The 15,519-nt window shown below is 44.7% G+C and overlaps 1 protein-coding gene across 2 annotated transcripts in view; it reads right to left on the reverse strand.

The window, feature by feature from the left end:
- Positions 1 to 12,100, reverse strand: part of PTP4A2 (protein tyrosine phosphatase 4A2) — a 31,106-nt gene extending 19,006 nt beyond the window's left edge. Inside the window, exon 1 of one of the 2 annotated variants that reach the window (XM_074934681.1) lies at positions 11,937 to 12,100. The gene's annotated coding sequence lies outside the window, so the exon portion shown is untranslated. The remainder of the gene's footprint in view (positions 1 to 11,936) is intronic. The other variant, XM_074934679.1, reaches the window with a different exon arrangement.
- Between the last annotated feature and the right edge of the window lie 3,419 nt (positions 12,101 to 15,519).

The raw sequence follows: 15,519 nt of genomic DNA on the forward strand, positions 1-15,519 counted from the left end.
TTTAAGAAAAGTTTTGTAAATGAGTTCCAATAGTTCATGGATTAGGGACCCAATCTTATGGGGTTCCACAGGCTTCTGTATAGATTATTTAGGTGAATCTTTCTATCTACCCAATGGGACTCAGTGCACAGTCTAGAAGATACCATCAGAGATGCTTAATTTTGCGGTTCTCAAACTGTGGATTTGTCTCTCCAGAGGTAACATGCTTGTTAACAGCAAAAATATTTTAAATAAATAATTAAATAGAGGTGAGAAATAACAGACCTCAACCCTACTGTCCCTCTGCAAATTTGTGTACACAGAGTCAATCCCTTACCTCTCTAAAAGTGAAAAGTTTCAAAAAGTTCAATGAATAGAAGATTGTTGGGGGTGGAATAGTTCTGGACAAGGAGAAGAAGTCTGGAGATAAATGTGAGAAGCGAGGGACATATGCTTGTCGTGTTAAAATATTAGATGTTTGCTGTTGAAGAAAAAAATCCAGAAAACTTAACGTTGTTGTTTTAGTTAAATAAAATAATTTAAATGTCTGTCTGGTGATGTTCTCCTCCTAATACAGCATGGCAAGAAAATCCTCCAAATACTAATGATTAACCTGTTGAATTGGAGATAGTTCACCTCCCAGTGACTTCATAAATATCTGCTTCAATTACCTTTGGTAAATGAAATAACCAAACAATCATTCATTTTCTGATATAGCTGTAAAACTAATCTGAAAAGTTTTCAAAATAAATCACTGTTTTAAAATGTATAGTGTGTACCTTCTAAAAATGAAACCTACATCTATCTCTGAGTTGTGAAGAATATTTATTAAGGTTATAACAACCAACAAGAATGCATTTTTATGTAGAAAACCATGATTAAATTGAGTCTTCCTGACTAGTGATTTAAATCATGATATAAATCATGATTTAAGTCAAATCCTGAGTGCTTCTGTATAGACAGTCACTACAGTGACAGAAGGGGTTCTCCCATCACTGAAGTTAATCCACCTCATTGAGAGGCAGTATCTAGGTAGATGAAGATTTCTTCCTTTGACCTTGCACTGTCTACACCGGGTGTTAGCCGGCTTAACTACATCTCTCAGGGGTGTGGATTTTTCCTGAGAGACGTAGCTATGGCAATGTAAGTTTTCAGAGTGGACCAGCCCAGTATGGAATTATTATAGGCTGTGCTGGTAGTGCCACCATTAAGATTGCTCAGTACTTCTAAGACCCTGCTTTCAGTTGCTTATAACTTTGCCACACTTCAACTATTCGGGCTGAAATTTTCCATGCTGGCTGCCTGCCTGCCTCAGGCTGTTTTTTTTTTTGGGGGGGGGGGGGGGGTGGAGAGCGGTGGGCACAAGGGAAGTTTCAGATAAAATGATTCAGTCATTACTGAGAAAGAGATTAGGGGAAAATATGTTTTGTTCATGTTAGAAAAACTGTACAGCCATTTTGATGAGAAGCTCTTGCACCTCATACTTTGGAGCAGGGTCTTGACATTTGGCAAGGAGGTTGCCTTCATGTAACGAAGATGCTTTTTGCCATCCCGGTGAAAATTTGCCAAAATTACGCCAAGTTATACAACTATGAAAATTCTCAGTTCATACACTCAGCAGAGACTTTAGAGTTTGGTACCTAAATTCACTGAAGACTGCACTGAGCATGCATGCTCCAGTCCATGGCTGCAAGGGCTGAGCAGATTTCCCTGCAATTGCTGCTCCTCCCAGCCAGAACTACTGTGGTGCCAGGCATCAGAAAGAGTGGTTTTGCTGGCAGAGCTTGTTAGTTTCCATGGCAAAATAAAATACCAGCAAAAGCACTTTTGTGCCAGTATAATCTCCATCCGCATTAGGGATTTTGTCAGTACAGAAATGTTGTTAAAAACTCACACCTGTAACCAACATGGATAAAACCAGCAAAAGTTTCTAGCATAGATCTGACTGAAATGCAGAGGGGTGAGGAGCCAGGCCGGGGATGGGACATAATCCAGTAGGAACTAGTCTGAAACCACAAGCTCATTTCAAAGGCAACCAAACATTTAATGGTAAGAACTTAAGTCACTGTCAACCTTATCCAAGTTTGCAGTAATGAGGGATGTACCATCCACTCCTGCCACATAAAAGTCACATGAAAGATGTTTTATACTACACCAATAAGACGTAACAAGTTTAATTCTGCCATGAAGTATATAGTCACAGATCCACCCCACTGCTGGAAGCAAACTAGATGGGCACACTCAAGGGTGAAATGCTAAGCAAAAGCAGGAAGTATGCCTTTCACTGCTCCATTGAGCACTACAGTGTCTTTTTTCCTGCTTGTTTTTAAGCAGAGAAAAGTCAGGTTGATGCTTCCTTTCCTGGAGGATTTTAACAAGATCTTTGGAGGAGTGTGATGACTGTCCCAGCTCAGATTTCTGCCTACAGTTACTCCTCAGGTTTTGGGCTTCCTCTGATATCACCATGACAGTCCAAGATTTTGCCAAGTTGTCCAGCACACAAAAAGGAAGTCAGTAACACATTCCTCATGTAAAAATGACAGAAAAGAAGTTCTGAATAATAAACTTCATTAACGAATCTTTGTACAAAGGAGAAAAGAGCACCAAGTTTTCACCCTAGACAAGGAACTCAGCTTTATCTAGTGGGAGCAAGGCAAACCTCACCAGCATGGTCTTATCCACTATGAATAATTTCAGATAAAAGAAACCTTTAAGCTAAAGGGGAAAAAAGATACATAAAAATAAGAGCCCTTAAAGCTACAGAAATATGTGACAGCAACTACTTTTTTAAAGTAGCAGCCTTAACCCATGGCGGAATATAAAAGAAATGCAAAACTGCAATTTAAAGTCACTAGCCTGACACTTGAACTAAAACATCAAAATGGCCCATACAATCAATTACCCTTTCTCTGACACCAAGTCAAAAATCAACTGCAGAACAGCAATTATTTCCTTAAAGAGTTGCTTTCAAAGCCAAAAAAAATACATTTTTAATTAGGATGCCACAGGCAAGAACAAGGATGCTTTTAGTCACCTTACCCAACCCTAACACAGTTTTTATTCTAAGTGAATGAAATTCAGATTTCTAGAATGAACGTTGGAATATTTATCAGTTTAATAATTACAGGATTACATTATAAATTCTCTCCCCAGAAGGAAGAGTTCCATCTAATACATCACAGTTAAGTCCTTGCACCTGTCAATTCATGAGAACTGGTCACAACTTTATCTTGTACACATTTCAAGAATTCAAAGCAAACAGATTAGTTGTGATGTCTCCCAGTCTGCTACAGCTCTGATGTACTTAGTAAAAAAAAATTACCAAAATCATGGCATATGCATGTGTTCAGCACCTGTAAACTCTTGAGCAAGAGCAATGTGGTCCTCTTTCAGGCAGAAACAGTGTATTCCATTTAAGCATATACTGAGAGCCAATTGACACTTTTTAGACAGTGGCCTAAAGAAAGAATAGTTATATCAAAAAGGAAAATTATAAAAAGTTAACTTCCTTACTCTTGAGGACTTGATAAAGCTGTTTAAACAGATGGGACAGTTCAGCAGTTTAGTGATCATGCAATACATGAGAGGAGAGTCCCTAGCATCCTGACAGCACTATGGAAACACAACAGTCTCTGGTGGAGAGAACATTTTCTTTTATTGTTCTAAAACTACCCATTCTGACATTCTTCAAGCACACGATTCTCTGAAAGGAAGGAGCCTCCTCCAACTCTATTCAACTATACTTGTAGTTGCAGCAACACATGGTCACTGAGGTTACAATTCTCCCATTCAACAGCAAATCAAAGAGTTACACTCTACCCAAGTTTCTTTTCCCAGGATAAGAGAAACATCCACAAAGTTGGATGTCTTTATTACAGTATACAAAGGAGACAGTATGTTCTCGTGAATCAAGTGTGGGACTGAGAGTCAGAAACTCAGAGTCCTAGTAACGGCTCTACAACAGCTCACTGGGTGGCCTCCGGCAAGTCATTTAGACCATGTCTACACTACAGGTGCTTCAGCAGCACAGGTCCAGTACTGTAGCAGTGCTGTTACAGCACCATAGCATAGATGCTTCCCACAGCGACGGAAGGGGTTTGCTCATTGCTATAGATAATCCACCTCTCCAAGCAGCAGCAGCTAGGCTAACAGAAGAATTCTTCCATCAACCTAGATCTGTCTACACAGATGGATTTTTCACACCTGAGCACTGTAACTATATCGACCTAATTTTTAAGCATAGACCAGGCCTTATTTTTGGCATCTCAATTCGTCATCTGTAAAATGGGGCTAATAATCCTATAATACTCCCATGGGGGCAGTAACTGTTTATTTAGTTAATATCTGAAGAATGATTTGAAGATGGAAAGCAGGGGTAAATCAATTTTGAGTGTGTCAAGGTTCAGATTTCTTGTTCAAGGTATAGTCAAGGTCCAGACTGCAGAGAAAAATCATAAAAACTCAACAATAATGATAATAAGTTAGTAAAAAGATTTCAGGGGCCATTCAAAAGCATCTGACGGTCAGAATTTGGCCTGCAGTCTGCCTATTGACTATTCCTGCTCTAGGTCATGCCTTTAGATGAAAACTTGCAGGTAGGAGTGGTGCAAAGCGGCAGAGCTAGAGACGTTTGCCCTGCAAAGGGAGACAAAGTGGTTATGGATAGATCTAGGAAGAGGTGGGTGTATGATGTACACATCTATCAAGTTAGGGTCTCTGGGGAACCATGGAGGGGCAGGTCTCTTTGCTCCCCTCTCCTGGGTCAGTGTCTCTGCAGAGACACAGCAAGGGAAAATCTCTCTGCTTCTACCCCCCTTGTCCCAGATCGGGATCTCTGGGGAACCATGTGGGGAAAGGACTCTTCCTTTCCTCCTTCCCCCCAGGGGAACCAAGTGGGGGTCAGGTTTCTTCCCCCCTTCCTCTCCCCCCCCCCGCCTCAGGTCAGGATATCTGGGGAGCGGTGTGGGGGACAGGTCTCTCCAGAAGCACACCACCACCACCACACCACCCCCCGGTGCTAAAGCCCCAAATTCCGTCACATCCCACAATCCACTGAAAAGCCTCTGGCGGTCCAGATTTGGACCATGGGCCGTCTGTTGATTACCCCGATGTGAAGATTTGTATTTAATGTCTGAAGAATTATTTACAGATGTGAAATGCTACGTGTTAAATATATGAATATTTTGAGAAACTATACCGTATGCCAAGTTAAATAAGTATCTAAAGACTATTTGGTTGTCTATATGCACATTTGCCCCCAAACTGTTAAATACCATAAGGTAAGGGAACAATTTATATCAGTGAAGTAACTTTTTTTTAAGGAGTTAAGGAAAACTCTATTATCCATCAGGCCAGATTAAAAAGCCCCTAAATTCAGACAGTAAATGTAAACGTCTTTCACTTTGCCAGTCAAGACATCAACAGGCACTTAATCCTGGGAGCACTGACTGGCCGTTATGATTGATCAGAATGAAAATATAACCTAGCTTCAACCTCAATGAATGCCACAAAATGAACAATTCTGAGGTAACTTGGATTCTCAGTTTCTGTTCTTCAGAAAGAGGGAAAAGGAAAGTGAATGGCTACCAAAACACTGCAACTAGGTTGTCTTCTTATGGATAATTTCATTAAGTATTATGTGACTGGGGCAAGAAGGCATCCAACACCTCAGTACTACAGTGAGCTGTGACTGGTCTGTTACAAACTCAAGTAGGCCTTGCACTGACATGATTACTTTTGCTATTTAGACACCCTTATAATAGCCTCATATCACTTGATATGACTTAAAAAGCCATCTTTATTAGCTAAATTACATGCAAAAATACTGTACAATTTGCAAGAGTTATGGTGAAAAACAAACAGATGGAAAAAGATCCCTATATTAGCTTCTAAAGCAGAGGTGGGCAAACTACGGCCTGCGGGCGACATCCAGCCTGTGGGACCCTCCTGCCCGGCCTGAGCTCCTGGCCTGGGAGGCTAGCCCCCAGCCCCTCCCCTGCTGTTCCCCCTTCCACCCAGCCTCAGCTCACTCTGCCACCGGTGCAATGCTCTGGGTGGCGCGGCTGCGAGCTCCTGAGGCAGCGCAGCTGCAGAGCCCGGCCTCACCCAGTGCTCTGTGCTGCGCGGTGGGTGGCTGGCTCCAGCCGGGCGGCACGGCTATAGCTCCGCCAGTCACCGGTGCTCCAGGAAGCGCAGTAAGGGGCCGGGGGGTTGGATAGAGGGCAGGGGAGTTCAGGTTGGTGGTCAGGAGTATGGTAGGGATCGGGGTGGTCAGAGGGTGGGGAACAGGGGGGTTGAATGGGGGCAGGGGTCCCGGGGGGCAGTCAGGAAGGAGAGGGGGGGGTTGGATGGGGCAGCAGGAGACAGTCAGGGAACAGGGAGTGGGGGAGGGTGTGGTGTGTGGATAGGGCAGGAGTCCTGGGGGGAGCATCAGGGGGTGAGAAGCAGGGGGGAGGGGCAGTTAGGGGGCAGGGGCTGGGCCACGCCTGGCTGTTTGGGGAGGCACAACACTCCCCTAACCGGCCCTCCATACAATTTCCGAAACCCAATGCGGCCCTCAGGCCAAAAAGTTTGCCCGCCCCTGCTCTAAAGTTTTATTTTAAAAAATGCTACAATAGTCACTTATTTTTTTAGATTAACCAAAAACAGTCAAATATGATTCCTGACTTGACAAACAGAAGGCAATGTTAAATGTGTGAATTTTAGTAATGGCATTTAAGTTTGATTTTATACTTAGAGATTACCTACTTTACTATGGATTGATACCTAAATTAAGTCATTCGACTGTGCAAAATCCTTGTACTTCTGTATTTATCCTGCACAAGATCAGCAAAACAGTCCTTCTGACAAGCAAGTAACAACAATCATAATGTGCTCCCTGGCTTCACCACCCCATCCAAAACCTACATTTACACGTGTTTCCCTTGCTACATCAAGGCAGTTAAACAGATTGCAACAGCTGCAGCTTCCCAGGATTGCAAGATACAGATACTTTGGGAAAGGTTACTTGGATCACCTTTCAAAATAAGCTAGTGCACAGGATGCAAAGCAAAACCTGCTAATTTGCAGTTTATATTAAAAGGATACCTTCAGTATTTGTGAGAACGGCACCTTGCAATCCAGTTTATGTTAACTCATTTTGTTCTTAGTTGAATTCTGTATTTGATATTCTTTTAATGAGATTACTTAAGTCATGAATTGCTGAACTTGCTTTCTTTCCCTCTCATAAAAATCTTAATTCTTGTGTTTTACACCTACATACTTACAATATGTGACATGGAGTTTTGTTTTATTGGGGGGTAGGGGGGTAAAGTGCTACAAGACTTGTATCCTAGAAAAATTGAAATTCTCATATATATGGTGGCCTAACTAGACTTCCCTTGTAATTTAACTTAACTACATTACACTTCACTTCCTGTTCCTGTGTAGGACTGCTACATTCTACCTCATGTGTGGTGGAAGTGAGAAATGTTAATACTGCACAGTTTGCATGCAGTGTCGTTGTAGCCATGTCGGTCCCAGTAAGAAGAGCTCTGTCTGGCTTGAAAGCTTGTCTCTCTCACAAACAGAACTTGGTCCAATAAAAAAATATTACCTCACCTACCTTATCCGATGCATCCGATGAAGTGAGCTGTAGCTCACAAAAGCTTATGCTCAAATAAATTGGTTAGTCTCTAAGGTGCCACAAGTACTCCTTTTCTTTTTGCGAATACAGACTAACACGGCTGTTACTCTGAAACTCACCTACCTTGTCTCCCTAATACCACACAGGCACATTCAGAAGTGCCTTGAGGGTTCTGATGGATTCAAAAGGTGCTTTGTAAGCAAAAGATTTTATCAGGATTCTAAGAGTTCTCCAATCTAGTCAAGTTTAACACAATGGACAACATGCAACACTGAAGCTTCAAGAACTCAATTCAATGACAATTATTTTCTAAAATATGCTGTGTGACTGTATAGAGAACAGAATGCCAGTTCTATAGTTTCTTGGAAACAATTCTTAAATGTAATCTCTAAAGGAAGCTTGTTCGTAATGACATGTGCCTGGAGAGGGGAAAAGTCAAGAAATTCTACAGTTCCTCACTACCCACCCCTGTGAGTTCCCTACCAATTTGCTGACAAGCTCTGGTGATGACTCATTCGTTTCCTTTTGCTTGAGCCAAGTCACTCTGTTCTCTGCCCTAAAACAAGGCAGGCTTACCTCAATTTTCTGTTTGATAAGAAAGACTGAATATTTGATTTGTCTAAGGAGTCAATTTAGCAAGAGAGAATAAAAGCAGTGAGCTATAGCTCACAAAAGCTTATGCTCAAATAAATTTGTTAGTCTCTAAGGTGCCACAAGTACTCCTTGTCTAAAAGCAGTCAGGTGTTTTTCACAAGACAACTCTCTTTCCAATCTGGCACTAATCTTTCATCAAAACTTCAGTGAAGATGGGAGAAAACACTTGCCTTTCCCTAATTTGAGTGAGCTCAAACAACTAATATAACCAACAGCACAGGCACTATAACACAAAAAAGAGAAAACATCTCTGTGCCTAGTTCAACAGTGGGAAATGAGCTGATACTCCATTTGGATTTCCAAAGATAATCTACTGAGTATGTGCTTTATGCCAAAGAAGTTTCTGTTTGCTGAGACGCCGAAGAAGCTCTGAAACTGGAAATATTGTTTTAATTTTGTGTATGTTTTTAACAATCCTCATGTCTAAAACCAGCTCAGAGAGGAGCCATATTTGAATATTGTTTAAGTACAGTTTCCAAGCAACTCCATCTGGGCTTCTAAAAGTGAAAACTTCAAAATAATCAAACAAACAAACAAACAATGGGCCCACCTAATGAAGCGTGATGAGCTTAAAAGCTCCTACGTTCAAAATATAGAATTGTGTTTAAATTGTAAAGAAAAAAATGTAAATGACCTTATGACATTTTACATAGTCTTCTTATATCAAAGTGAGATTTGTGTTCCATTTTAACAGCCCATTCCAAAATAAATTGTGTGAAATTTTTTTGCATCAAGTGCCATATTGTGGAAAACCAGGAAATTAACTTCCCTGGCAACACAAGCCAATTTTTTTTTTTTTTTTAAAGATTCAAAATGACAAATAACTCAAATCAGAAATACTAACCCATCAAACCGGAAGCAAACATAGTGGTGTTTTCACAGCATTAAAGCAAAAAAGGGTAAAGATATTATTTAGTAAATAAAGTTAGAGTAGAAAAACTCAATTTCTTGTACCACATTCATCTCACTTTAGTTTGTCTACACTTGAAACACCGTTGTAGCACTTCAGCATAGACACTATCTACACTGATAGGAGGGGATCTCCTGTTGGCGTAGGTAATCCATCTCCCCTGTCTACACCCATGGGTTAGGTCAGCTTAACCACATCGCTCAGGGGTGTGGATTTTCCACATCCCTGAGCGACGTAGCTGGGTTGACCTAACTTTTTAGCGTAGACCAGGCCTATGAGTTTACCATGTCTCTACTGGAAAATTGACAACGTATAGTGGAAAGTTAAAGGCCCAGGGTGCACATACTACTGAGCCATGTTCAATCTCCACTGAAATTTATAAGTAAATAAAAAATGAGTTTTTAATAGGCAATTGTTAAAATTCAAAGAGATGAGCAAGACAGTGCCAGATTTTCTGTATGTGAGACCTAAAAGAATGGGTGTTTAGAGTAGAAATGATGGAAACAAGAGAACATAACAGAGGTATACAAAACAATGATCAGAGCAAAAAAGCCAGTACTCCTACTGATATACGCTCTCATAAATCACAGAGACACACCAATGAAACTGAGGGGGTAACAAATTTAATACTGATAAAAGGAAACTTTTTTTAAACACCCAGCACAATTATCCTATGGAGCTCATTGTCAAAAGATATGATACTGACACCAGAGCTTAGTATGCTTAAAAATAGGCTTAGATGTTGAATATTAAAAAAGATTAAAGTTGGGATATTTATAAAAAGTCATGCTTCAGACCTTAAATCATCCACTAACTGATGGGGATAAGAAAAAAATTCCTCTATGGTTACAATATTTTAAATTGTCTATTATGAGGTCCCTTAGACTGCTGTCTGATATATTTGCCTAGACAGATCTCTGGTCTTACCTAGCATGGCAACTCCTATGTTCCTACGTGTAAAAAAGGAACCTTAACCCTGAATCTCCAAGCCCTAAGGTGCTGCATTTTCAGTGTTCAAACAGTAATATTTACATGGAGACATTCTGCACTTTCTTCAACTCTTTAACAAGTGAATAAAGTACCAGACTAATCTGATCATAGGCAATACATTTATACATAACAAAGAAAGATGATTCACTAGTTTAGCATGGCTTACAACTGACAACGTGCTTCCCCGTCAAAAGCAATCAAAAAGTGCCACCCCTAAAGTTTGCAGAAATCATCTGATGTTAAATAGTACTATAGTACCTAATGAATCATTCTGCTCATCTACAGACTCTCTCGTTTTAACCCAATAAAAAAAAAATGCCTTTATATGAACAGTCTACAATACTGGTTCTCTCTAGAAGAGAGTCTCCAGAATTGTACTTTAGTAAGTCCTCTCCCAGAGGCCTCACAATAGTTAACCAATGCAACATTCCACAACAGGGCAAAGTACAGAGGCAAGAACTGAGAGACAGATTACGTTCACAGTTCTGATACAGAAAACATAAATTCCACTTTCTGAATTGAAAACTGACACTTACAATTAGAGGTAATTAAGAATTATGACGTTGACCCTCTATTTCTGTTAGGCACACACAGAAGATTTGCAACTAGAGCCATGTCTCATTAAAAGACATGCACATTCATAGACATTCATTTCAGCATAGCATTCTCACAGGTATTTATATTCCTACCTCTTGTCAAGCTCTCAATCTATCAAATGGATAATTTCTTTCCATCAGTTGGGCTTACAGAAGTCAAACATTTCTATACTTTGAGTCACGGCGTGGTTGGGGTTTCTTTGTTTTGTTTTTTTAAACACTACTACTGCAGTTGTGAGTCAGAACCTGTGCTGTTCATTCAGGGGGTTCACAATTCACTTTCCATGTACACAGGAGCTTTGGAAGAAGGCAACCTTCTTCCCACCCCCAACTGAAAAAGCCCGGAGAGAAAATGCAGCTTGTGACTAATCATGCTAACGAGCCACGGGAGGAGTCACCAACACAACTCAGCAACTCCCACCCCCTACCTCAGACACAAACCACTTCTCGCAGCACCTCAATCCCCACATCTGCCCCCCACCCCACCCCACCCCACCCCCCACCATGCCTCCACTCTGCCAGGGCCAGCCTCCCCTTCCCTCCAGGGCCCATGGGGGGTGTGCAACCCTCAGCCTCCCCGAACACACACTGGCCCAGCGCACCCCCACTGACACACCTGTGCCATCTGCCCCCCACATCATCCTACTCCCGCCGACCCATCCCCCCAACGCGCCCTCCCCAGGCACCTCACCCCCCCCCCCGCCCAGCAACTGCTCAGAGCTCTTCCTTTACCCCCCCCCTTCCCTCCCCTGCCTGGGCCCGGCTCCTTCCACCCCACAGCGGGAGGTTAAGCACGGCCCCAAGGACCTCCCCAATCCTCAGCCCAAGACAGCCCCCCATCACCTCATCACACCAGCCCCCCAATACCCCCGGCTCCGCCTCACCTGGGGGCGCCCCCCAGCTCCTCCTCCCCCAAGGCAGCCCCCGCCTCCCCCAGAGCAGCCCCCCCCGGCTCCTCCTCCCCCAGGGCAGCCCCCCCCCGGCTCCGCCTCACCTGGGGGCGCCCCCCAGCTCCTCCTCCCCCAAGGCAGCCCCCGCCTCCCCCAGAGCAGCCCCCCCCCGGCTCCGCCTCACCTGGGGGCGCCCCCCAGCTCCTCCTCCCCCAGGGCAGCCCCCCGGGCTCCGCCTCACCTGGAGGCGCCCCCCGGCTCCCCCTCCCCGCGGCCCGACCCCGGCTCCTCACCCTGGGCATTGAGCGCGGCTGTGTCCGTCCGAGCGGGCCCGGCACCTCCCACACACCGGGCAGGGAGGGGGCGCGGCGACGGCGGCAGCCGCTCTGCCGGCGGAGGGGGGGGATGACGAACGAGCCCGGCCGGCTGGAGCCGCGGAGACCGTGAGCGAGCCCGCCTCGTCCGCCGGCTCCCCCGCAGGAAACGGCTCCTCCTCGGCCAGACACCCCCCCGCGCGCCGCGCCGCGCCGCGCGATGGCCTGGTCCGCGCGCACTCCCCCGTCAGCATTGGTATGGTCCACCCCCCCAGAGCCGCCATTGGTACGGCCCGCCCTCCCCCCAGTCCCGGCATTGGGATGACCTACTCAGTCACTTCCCATCAGCGTTGGTACGGGCCTTCCCCCCCAAAAAACGGCAGGATGTGGCCGGTCTTACCCCCCGATCAGCATTGGTACGGCTCATGTCCCCCAAACTGGCAATGGTATGGTTACCCTCCCCTTAAACCAGCATTGGTATAGTCCCTCCCAAAGGTAGCCTGGGCATAACCCATCCCACATTGGAATAACCCGTTCCCGGCCAATTACCGTCTCTCATCTTCCTCCCCCCCCACGCCAAGTCAGCACTGGTTTGGTCCAGACCCCCCCCCCACCAGAAATAAAATCAGTATTGGAATGGCCCAGTTCCCCCACAATCTCATTGGCCTGGCCTAGGTGCCCTTCCCCCCTATCGATAGTGTCAGGATGGCCCCTTCCACTTCACAATCATTCCACCCCAACACGAGTGGTGGTATGGCCCACACTGGTATAGGACCCCCCCCATCTTGGTTTGCCCTACTCTGCTCCTCACATTGCCCCTCCCCCCACCACTTCCTTTCCCTTTGCTTGTCAGGGCCAGGTCACCATGAAGACTGTGGTATGCCAGGTGGACCTGCACCTGCCCAGCTAGGTATCAAAAGCCCTATACTGCTAATGGTGATTCCCCTCCAGACTCCAGGGCTAGGCTGCTGTGCTTTGGAAACAGGAGGGACCAAATTCAATACCTGCTTGCTGTGAAATTTGTAGTGACAGCCAGGAAGTTCCTAGCTGGCCATGGATTTGTTGCAGTAATGATAAACAGACATTGAGAGCGGGGGGCAGTGAACAAAAAGTCCTGGGTGTTGCATAGATGTTATTTCCCATAGAAAGCAAGAGGTAGATGCTGGTTGCATCACAAATTTCCAGGAAGCATCTTTTAATCTTGATTCTGCAGCCCTCAGCCACACACAATGAGATTTCTCTTGTGCAAGTGATAATACTTTGCACTTGCATAGCATTTTGTACCCATAGACCTCAAAGCTTTTCACAAAGGCGGGTAAATATCAACCCCATTGTACAGAAGATGGAAGTGACTTCTCCGAGACCACGTATCAAGTCATTGGCACTGTAGAATAGGATCCAGATGTCCTGCCTCCCCAGCTGCTGATCCCTTAGATTGTAGTCCCTTGGGACAGATACTTTGTCTTTCTATTCCCCTGTAAAGTGCCATGCATACTTGTGGCACTATGTAAAATAATAAAAGATGCAGGATGGGTGGGAATTTACCCCCAAAATGTAGCCAAGGTTGAAGGTTGCCACTGATCCAGGATGCAGTTGTGAGACATTCCCTGCAGGTGGGGTTATCAGTATAAAAGGTGGGTCACTTGGGAAGAATTGCTCCATCTCAGATGCCACAAACCTTGAAATCTTTACCATCAAGTGCAGGTAACTCGCCAGATGAGAACGGCTGCATTCCTGCCCATGAGAACAAACTAACAGGCAGAAAATGGGGCCTTCCCAGGTGAAGTGTAAAAGCTGAGGATGACATGATAAGCCTGGCCCATGCCAAGGCAGATACCGAGCAGGGCGAAGAGAATGTCATGACTCAGCAACCACTGTTGAAACTCTGCCATCGGCACTGGCCACGGATGAGAGGGGAATGATTTCAGGTTCAGGTGCCAGAAGCAGGTCACTCTAACCCTCCGTCTATGATACCGTGGGCAGTGGTGACAGAGAGCTGGAACATCAGCCCATGGATTCTGTTCTGTTGGGAGAGGACAAGAAGCAGGACAAGAACTGGGGGTACAGGGAGCGAGTGTTTGACTTGAGCAATATGCAAGGAAGAAAGCCCTTTTGGAGACGGTATTTTCAGGAAAGATCAAGCTCTTGTAACAAGTTGTATGGTTATTTAGAGAGGAGAAAGGGCCTTTGTAGGAGGAGAGGGACTATCCTCCCCTGGGAAAAGCACTGAGTGAGGCCACCCACCCACCCTCTGCAACCTGAGTACAGCAGAGAGATTTCTGGTTCTCTAGCTCCCTTCTCCTCTATAATGAAATCACGTTCATCACACACTAACTCATCCGACTGAGTGCCACCCCGTTTGTCCCTCATAGCTCAGAGACAGTTATGCCTCTCCAGCAAGGTGGCATTTCATGGGCAGCTCTAGGGACATATTTGGGCTCTTATGAACAACAGGCAAAGGGCAAGCATTTTAGTATGTCGGTTTAGTGGTGCTGGAGTAAGGCATCAGGATGACAGTCCCTGGGAACAAAGTCCTTGTTTATTATCTACCCCACACGAATAGCATAGGCAGGAGCAAGGCAATTTAAATGATTCCGCAGTTATCGACTAACCCACTTACTTTCACTGCGCAGGACTGCAGGTTGACTGCAAGAGAGTTCAGGACCTCTGGCTCGGAAAACACAGGGTCCAAGTTCCTGACCAAATTCCAATTTAGGTAATTACATTCTGCCTCTCTCAATCCTCCTTGCAGTTCCAATTGGAGATGCTGCTCTTCCTTACTTCCTGTCCTAAACTGTTGGGTGATGCTACTGTGCAATGTTACCTGGCAGCCACGTTCCACCCAGGAAGTGGCCACACTTAAGAGTCATGCTTTGGCATATCATAAAAAGCAGCAGAGATCACACACTTTCTTACAATACAAGGAGTTGTGTATTTAATTCCATTCTGTTCAGTGATTAGGGATCTTGGCAGATCTTACTAGATAACAGGAAGTTATGTTCTTGATGGACAGTTTACATACTAAGTCAATTCTTAAAGGCCTAGTGCCAGTACTTTAGACTGTTTAGAACACTACATCCTTCAGTATTGATTCAAGTTATCTCATTCCTGGTCCATCTTACAGCAGGTGTCCTACATAATGTTCTCTGAGATCCCATTTCAGAGGAGATTCCATAGGGCAGGCGGGCTAGGCAGTGCCTGCCCTGTTTTGAATCAGATTCATATTGATCTTTACCTGCTGCTCTAAATTAGCTCTAAGAGGCATCTGTACCTGTCAGAGTTGCATCTGACATGTAGGGCAGGTCAGGAGGAGACTGTCAGTTCCATATCTTGTGATAAAAACATGAAACCACATGTTGGCCAACACAGAACAACTGCAAGACAGAAACCAAAGATAACATCGTGCTCAGTGCTCTGAGGAACTTGTGCCAGGAAGAAGGAAAAACAAATGACCATAAACCCTGGAGAAAAGCATGGTTGTGTTGTTCACCGAACAGAGACGTTTGATTGTGCTAGAAGTCACCAGCCAGTAATTAGGGGAGGTGGCGAGCATTGGAAAAGA

The sequence above is a fragment of the Natator depressus genome, chromosome 19 (genome assembly GCF_965152275.1).
Source record: "Natator depressus isolate rNatDep1 chromosome 19, rNatDep2.hap1, whole genome shotgun sequence".
NCBI classification, from domain to species: domain Eukaryota; kingdom Metazoa; phylum Chordata; order Testudines; family Cheloniidae; genus Natator; species Natator depressus.